The 8,527-nt window shown below is 43.4% G+C and overlaps 1 non-coding gene across 1 annotated transcript; it reads left to right on the forward strand.

The window, feature by feature from the left end:
• Positions 1 to 3,171: 3,171 nt before the first annotated feature.
• On the forward strand, positions 3,172 to 3,243 carry TRNAV-CAC (transfer RNA valine (anticodon CAC)). The gene has a single exon. It is a non-coding gene; the product is annotated as a tRNA-Val (tRNA).
• The last annotated feature ends 5,284 nt before the right edge of the window (positions 3,244 to 8,527 follow it).

Below are 8,527 nucleotides of genomic sequence, written 5' to 3' on the forward strand. Positions count from 1 at the left end.
CAGAGCAGCAGTTAACCAGGAGCGACTATGTGGCGCCCCTGAGGGTTCGACCGCCACAGGGATGCTGCACTTCTTTAATGGAGTGTAGTGTTCCTCCTCTGAGGTAAGACCAGTGTGATAGTCGTGACCCAACCTCTTGCATCCAACACCACATTTCTCCACCAGAGGGGGCAAGTATGCACTAGGTGCTGCTCCCCTGGTTACAGGGAGACTGGGGAACCAAGAGTTAGGGGAACTAGTTAGTGGGTGAGGGTGGAGGACCTACAAGTTAGTTACACTTTAAATTTCATATTTAATTCAAAGCCATCTTTGATCTTGGTTCTTTTGGCTGTTCTCTGTGCTGTCAAATACTATGTGTAATGTGACCTCACTCCGGGAGCGCAGATCCTGTGTGGGCCTGCACCGGCAAGGGACACAGCCCTCGTACCCTGGCCTTGGAACGAGAGGTAGGTTGTAGACGGGGAATGTCTCAACCCGTCCAATGACCAGGATCAAGAAGGCCCGGAGCTTAAGAGTGTGGCTCCACAGCAAATGGATCCCAGGCAGGATGCAGACGGAGCGGTGTACGCCACCTGTCCTCACCAACCTGATATATTCAGAGGGACTCCGGCTGCAAGAGGGGTACCGGCCCCCGACACCCGACCTTGCTACTCTACGTCCTGGACGGGAAAGCCCGGTAGGCCCAGAGGATCCCACCGGGTATCGGAAGGAGCGGAGCTGCCCCCGTGCCCTTGTTCTGAGAGGAGCTCAGAGGGAGTCCCGGCCTATTCGCACACACACGGACAGGAAAGGAATCGGTCTGTAGTTCAGGAACACTCTGCTGTGGGGTCGCGACTTAATGCTGGACTTACTCGGAGATTGTCGGACCCCCGCCCCTGGTGAGCGCAGGACTCCGTGAGGAGCAAGGAGTCGCCTTCCTTCGCCATCTAAGTGAGTAAAGCCTTGGAAATTCACCCCTATGGCCTCCGGACTGTTATTTCCGCGCCACACCGCGGGATGCGGGATCCCTTCTCCTCTACTACTACCCCCTCCATCCTGTCCCTCTGCCCTGAGGCCCTGCTCCGCCTGTGGGGAGTAGCAATAACTTGGACCGCCATGACATCATGCCTCAGCGGACTGCAGCGGCGCTGGTAGCCCTTCACCAGGCACCATAGGTGGCGTAGTCGTTAATTAGCCACTCAACCCGGACGAGCCTGCACCATCTCGTTTGACTGTGACGGCCCTGAGCACGGGTCGGGCCCGGGCCATGGCTGCATCCCATCTCTCCATCACAGGGCCCGACACCGAGTCCCCCAACACCCAGGGTAAAACACGGGCTTTACGAGTAGAGGCGTAACAACTACACACCAGAGTTCTTGGAATCACACAGCGGGGACCCGCCCAGTTGCACGGGGATGTCCCTAAGGGCCAATCTAGACATCACAAACTCACCAGAGACTGCTCAAAATACGAATAAGCACTACGGATTCATTGAATCTGCAGACTTATCGTATTCAGTGATGAGAGTTGATCAGGCTCTCACTTTGACCGGCTTGTCCGTAGGTGGTCCGGTGATGGGCACCCCAAGACCTAGAGTCCCCTCGAGTGTGATCCGAGTCATGGCACCATTTGTGGAGGTTTCACCAATTTAAGATACACCAGGTAACTGCTCTCCTCCAAATTAAAGATGTCCTAGTGCATGCGGAGAAGCTAATTAACCAAATCTGCTTATCTGGTTGAAAAACTTCACTCAGAGCCTGAACCACGCAAAATGACATACTTTATTACGTAGACATGGGGTTATATAGTATTCTACTCCTAGGTGGGATTAGTAAAATTCATTGCTGTTTCTGATAACTTGGCACACTGCAATTTGCTCATTCATGTATCTCTTGGCCTCAGTAACGCCTTAGGAATTCTGATGGGAGGGGTGAAGTCGTCTCTCAGCGCCATCTTTGCCAACTCGACATGAATCTCTCTGTTATCAGCCATGCACATGCATACGTCATTCCCAGGAAATCGTTTAGTTGTTCATGCCTACAATAAGAACAGAAACTGTTAGTTATATATTCATTAACTATTAACATAATCCATGGTCATATACACATTTGCATACATACATACGCATAGATTATTCCATCATCTCTATATTAATTCACACTGATTAGGTAATCTATTAAAAGAAACTAATTGATTTTCTATAATATATATATTTTACCTTGACAATAGTACCATCGCCGTATTGCCGCACAATACTGACCATAGAGCGGTTTTCACTCCTCATGTCACATAGTACATTGCCGGGGACATTTATACCATACAGGACCCTATAAATTCAGGGAACATAGATGGAGGTATTAAAAATGATATGACAATATTTGCCATCCCCCTAGAGAGAGGACGTCCGCTCCGTTTGGCGGTAGTATGTGTTCACCATATGGCGGTATAATGTGGGTGGTTTTCTATGATGATACTATATTTTCTTTTTTATCGTGTATTCATTACATAATGATAACAAGTAATGACATTTTTTAGGGCCACATATAATATAATATAATATACTCGCCCTTTTTTACATTCCTCAACATGGAAATTGTAACAAGAAGGAAAAGTGGTGGAATTCTGGAAATCCCAGGATGGAGACGTCACTGATCTGCAGAAGAGGAAAGAAAATGTCTGAGTCTTGGAATACGGTGAACCCCACGAAAAAGATGATTTATTTTGTGTAAAGGCAGTAAAGCATAAGAAGGATATAAATTGTATATTGTTATTATCATTTCTACTGCAGGAGAAAAGCTGATCTGTCCGTTATACTGAGGAGTGAACAGGGGGTAAAATAACACAGAATTGTTGTTTCTTCTCTACATTTCACCTCCAAAAAAGTGTAGAATAAATTATCCAAAAGACGAATCTATCAGAGAATGGAGCGACATCTTGTCACGCAGAAATGAAGCCCTCCTATAACTTCATTGCCTAAAAAATGTAAAACTTTCTGCTCTCAGGATCCGGCGACACCAGAAGAAATGATTTATTTCCAGTATATTTATATCCTGTGATTTCCGTAATTCAGGACTTTTCCTTCTTGGTTTTACGATTTCAATGTTGAGGGATTTATAAGAATATAACACAGCAGCGCCGCACACGGAGACCATTGTCTGACAGAAATAAGAAGGTCTTCAGGCTCCTCCACCAGGGGATGGAGCTCAGTGGTAGAGCGCATGCTCCACATGTATGAGGCCCTGGGTTCAATCCCCAGCATCTCCATGATTTGTGATAATTTACATATTTCTCTAAAAATAATGAATTTGCAGAGCTTTAACCCACATGTGTCTGGATGGAATCTAACAATTCAATTATCTGACAAAAATATCAGCTTCCTACTGTATCTTGCACATATAAGTATTGTGGGATGTTATACATATACTGGACACTAGGTGGCAATGTATACAAACACAGAAATCAATGGAGGTTTTTTTAATTTTTGAATGAGCAAATTAGACCCCAATTCTGTCATCTGAGCGGCCCCAAATCTTTTAAGAATATTACGGCAAGAGACTTCTCTCAGCAGCGTAGCCAATTTTTAAATGTTTTCTTATACTCTTTTGGTCAATTCCATCTGGTGGATTTTTCATCCAACCATCGGGCAGCGGCAGCTGGCAATCTAATCCTCTATAGCGGTTGTGTCTTCAATTATATGTTCAAGGAGGATTAATGAGATTTTTAAAGGGCACCTGTCCCTTGCCATATATGTCTAATTGTATTACCTGGTGCTTTTATTAATTTATTTATATTTATTTATTATTTTTTATTTTTATTTATTATTTATTTTTTATTTTTTAATATTTTTATTTGATTATTACTTATTTATTATTTATTAATTTATTTTTTAGATTTGTATTTGATTTATTTGTTTATTATTTTATTATTTTTTTTTAGATTTTTATTTTACTTTTATTTATTTATTTTTTTATTTTTTAGATTTCTATTTATAATTTATTTTTTATTTATTTTTTAATATTATTTATTTATTTTTTAGATTTTTATTTTTGGTGTAATTTTATTACCTGCTGCAGTTCTCCTGATTCCGGGGATGTTTTTCTTATGTTTGCGCTGCATGGCATTATGTGAGCTCTGTATGGTGGTATTTTTGTACAGTACTATATAGACGTTGTACTGTACAATGTATTTCAGCATTATTTGGGATGTATATGGTGATATTAATATTATAGATTTTCTACTTCATAGTGTAGAACTCCCATAATACCGCCAAATAGCGAGAACATTTATTAATGTCACATAGCAGAATCCCCCACCTGTAATAGGACCAGCACAATTGGATCCACTCTAAAATCCTCTTCAATAACTCTTGAAAAACTTTTCCTATTCACTTCTATGGGAAATTATCTGTTCATATGAGGAATTTTTTTCAAGTTTTTTTTTTTTTTTTTTTACCTGAAGAGGTTTTGAAAAACGCTTGGTGGGAAAAAAAGAAGTTCATGTCACATACAAGCATTTCTTTGCAGTGGATCCCTCTCCAAACTAGATATTGTCCAATGAAAAGGCTACAAAGAACAATACGGTAAAAAAAAACTCTTCCAAAAACTCCCTAAAAGGAGCATTTCCTGAAAAACTTGTAGTTTTTGACTGCTTCGAAAAGCTCCATGTGAACATGGCCTAAATCAACTAATCAACAGGAAAGGTGAGAACTTTTAGATTGTCGGGGGTCCGACCTCTGGGCCCCCCCCACAGATCACCAGAAAGAAGAACTTTTATCCCACTTGAAGAGGAAGTGACCCGTGGGGGACGCAGGAGGTGGTGCAGAGGAACAGCGGGGGTCTGGTAGGTCATTATCTGTTTTACTTTATAGCAGGACTATAACTGATCTATTTTTAAAGACTAGAGGAAAATCCCTTTAACCCCTTCCTGACATGGCTTTTTTCGGTTCTTGCATTTTCGTTTTTTCCTTTCCTTCTTACAAGAGCCGTAACTATTTTATTTTTCCGTCCACATAGACGGACGAGCGCTCGTTATTTGTGAGACGATTTGTACTTTTGAATGACACCATGAAATAAAAGCGCAATTTCACAAATGTATATATTTTTTATTTATATCGTTCATTATACGGTAAGCATTACCCAGCAATATGATTCTCCGGGTCAGTACGATTACGCAGATAGTAAAGCGCACCTATCACTACATTTTTTATTATTTCAATTAAATACAGATGTAATAACATTTACAATTTGACCTAAACATTATAAACAAGGCATCTACCAAGTGGGAGGAAAACTCCCTTTCTCGCAGGAGCCTCTGATTGAATTGAACGACTTCAGCTGAAGGCGCAGCCAAGCTGGGGGATTCCCCCTTCTCTGCGGTGCTGACGTCACTCTCCCATGATGCAGTTCACCGAGGAAAGTGAACGGCAGTCTGCCGGTGTGAGCCCAGGCACAGTGACCGAGCTGGATGTGCTCAGTCCAGCGTGCAGCTCTGCGCATGTGCTGATTGTGCTCCATAACTCACCCGGCAGTGAGCTGGAGACTGCTCTTGTGTTTCCTCCTTGTTCACACTGTCCAGCACTGAAGCTGCTGGAGTAGTGATTGTGCCCCTCCCCACTGGCATCACCAACACCTGGAGACAAAGATGCTGCCAGCAGCAGAAACTAAACGCTGAGTATATGTGTAATAGTGTGTACATGTGTGAAATGTCTGCATAGATGTGAAAAGTGCATGTATGAGTGTATGGTGCATTTGAGAACTGTATGTAAACATATGCAGTGTGTGTGTGTGTATATATATATATTAATGAAATATTGAGAAATATTCTTTCTCCCCCTGTCATAGATATTAAGAAGTCTTTCTCCCAAGCCCCTCTTCACCCCTCCCTTATCCCCCATTTGTCATAAGAGAGCTGACAGTCCAGCATCTGTCTCTCTTTAAATTATCACCCACAGCCGAAGTAGCTTAAACAAGCACTGGCACCCAGAGGTGCCACCAACCTACTTAAAATGTGAGTGTGTTTTCCCCTGATAGAGGCAGGGGATGATAAGATGCAGGCTTGCGATAACTTACGTGTAACTGTTGAAGTTTGGGTCCCAAGCTTCAAAAGGAAATCTGTAGTCAGGCCTGCACCGATACGGAATATTAAATATTGTAAGTTCCATAATTCCAATAATAATGGGACCTATATTTTTAGTGGCAGGGCCAGCCAAGGAGCGCTATGCTTATTTTTCTATAGCTGTGAGCCCCTCTGGGGAGCGGTAATGAAAAAGTACCAGAATAACGATTCACAGCTACGCCATGCGTGGTCTCTACGGAGAGGTAAATTCATAATGGGAAAAATGGTGGCACTTGCAAGCTTCTGCGAGCAACCAAGGATAACTTATGGCGAAAGTTAGTTATTTTAATAAAAACATGAAGGGTGGAGCCCGAGCCCACATGATGTCACCACAGGGGTGTGTGGGCAGATCTAGTGAGTAGTTTGGATCTTGTGCTCGCGAATTCCTGACGAAATCCCTGACCAAGTGACGGCAACGGTGAGATATTGCGTGGTCTCCCCGGTGTCGTCACTGTGGAATACCTGATATATATACATATGCGCAGCATGTGTATATATGTGTGCAGTGTGTGTATTTTTATATATCTGTATACCTGTATGTATTGTGTGTATGTGTATATATATATATATATATATATATATATATATATATATATATATATATATATATATACAGTACAGACCAAAAGTTTGGACACACCTCATTTAAAGATTTTTCTGTATTTTCATAACTTTGAAGATTGTACATTCACACTGAATGCATCAAAACTTTGAATTAACACATGTGGAATTAAATACTTAACAAAAAAGTGTGAAACAACTGAAAATATGTCTTATATTCTAGGTTCTTCAAAGTAGCCACCTTTTGCTTTGATGACTGCTTTGCACACTCTTGGCATTCTCTTGATGAGCCTCAAGTGGTAGTGCCCAAAATGATAGTGACAGTGTTCAAATGACATGGGGACCGCATGGGCATCGCCCCAGGAAACATTTCTGACCTCCAGGTCACTGCTGTCATCAATGTGGTCAGAGGTATTAAGCCACTTTTACGGGCTCACAATGAAACGTTTAAAAGCAAAACTGAAACTGTTTTCCTGTGAAATATGTTAAGGAACTTCCTTTCCAGGGTAATGACTTGTGTATAAGGTAAAATAAATAACCAAAAACAAAAATACTCCTCCGCACCTTGGGCTATGTTCACAAGTAGCATTTTTTATGCGTTTTTGCACTTTTGTATTGCTTTCAACCGTGACAAATGCATTCACCGGGAAATGTCATTTTTACATTTTACAATCTTATCTGGCCATATGCTGTGTGACACATGCATACACTGCTGAAAAGACATGGGAACAGCATGGGGAAGACCCCTGGAAGCATCTCTGACACCCAGGTCACTGCCTAAAAGTGTGCCCATCATAAGTGATCCTTGCCGCATCAGAAGATGCAGACTTGCAACTATCCCCGTGCAAGTCCTTGTCCCAGGGCAGAGTTCAATTGTACCTCCCCCATTCCTTGCAATGCAAGCGCAAGTATGCAGCCTGCCACCCACCCACCCCCAGGCTGCAATACCATACTGCTTGCTTGCTTGCATTTGAAATTGGGCCTTTTAGCCATGTGGAGGCGGAATCTGGCCACCACATCATGGCTGCGTCGGCGGCCTGGTATCCATACTCAGTCCCCAGCCGCCCCGCACCGGGTGCCCACACACGGTCCCCAGCTGCCTGGGGGCGGCCGGGTGTCCATAAATGGTCCCCAGCTGTCCCTATTTGAAGGACAGCCTAACCACAAACACGTGGAAAAGTGAATGTGGCCAGGGATGGTCCATCTCACTGACACCTTCACACTGGGTTAATATTGTGGAAGCCGGGACACAGTTGGACACTGGGATGCAACACGTTCTCCAGACATAGAGGATTGCGGGTCCTGGGTCAATCAGGCTTCAACACAAAGTTCAGAAGGTAGACAGCAGCAGTGGTCGGCCTCCTACACAACGAGTAAATTATTCATGATCATGAGGCCATCCATCTCCTTAGCTTTCTGTTCCTTGGAATGCCAGCGCATGTATGTAGTAGTGGTTAGGCCTGAGGTGGTCAGCATTTTGCGCATATCCTACCTCCTCCGAGGATTGCTGGATGTTTTCCTGCTACTATCCCAGTTCTATGACTCCCGTTAAAACAAAGCTTCAGGTGATGAACGATGGATGAGGTGGTGGCAAAGGAGAAAGAGCAGGAGGAACAGGGACCATTCACATCAATAGTGAAGTCCACCAAGATGGTGAGTGGCGATGACGCCATCATTAGCATCAGCATCCCACTTGTCTGTCTTTTGCAACGCTCTCTGCAGAGAATTAAAGATGAAGCATTCCTGTCAGAGTATGATGAGATGGATCAAGAAGCTGTAGCGGGCGATTACACACAGCCCAGCCTCATCTCATCCCAACGTGTATTGGGGGACAATGAGGGAGAGGAGGAGGAAGAACAGGAGCTGGTATCAT

This window comes from Phyllobates terribilis, unplaced genomic scaffold (genome assembly GCF_046119375.1).
Source record: "Phyllobates terribilis strain yellow unplaced genomic scaffold, ASM4611937v1 Scaffold_4__5_contigs__length_816908805, whole genome shotgun sequence".
NCBI lineage: Eukaryota > Metazoa > Chordata > Amphibia > Anura > Dendrobatidae > Phyllobates > Phyllobates terribilis.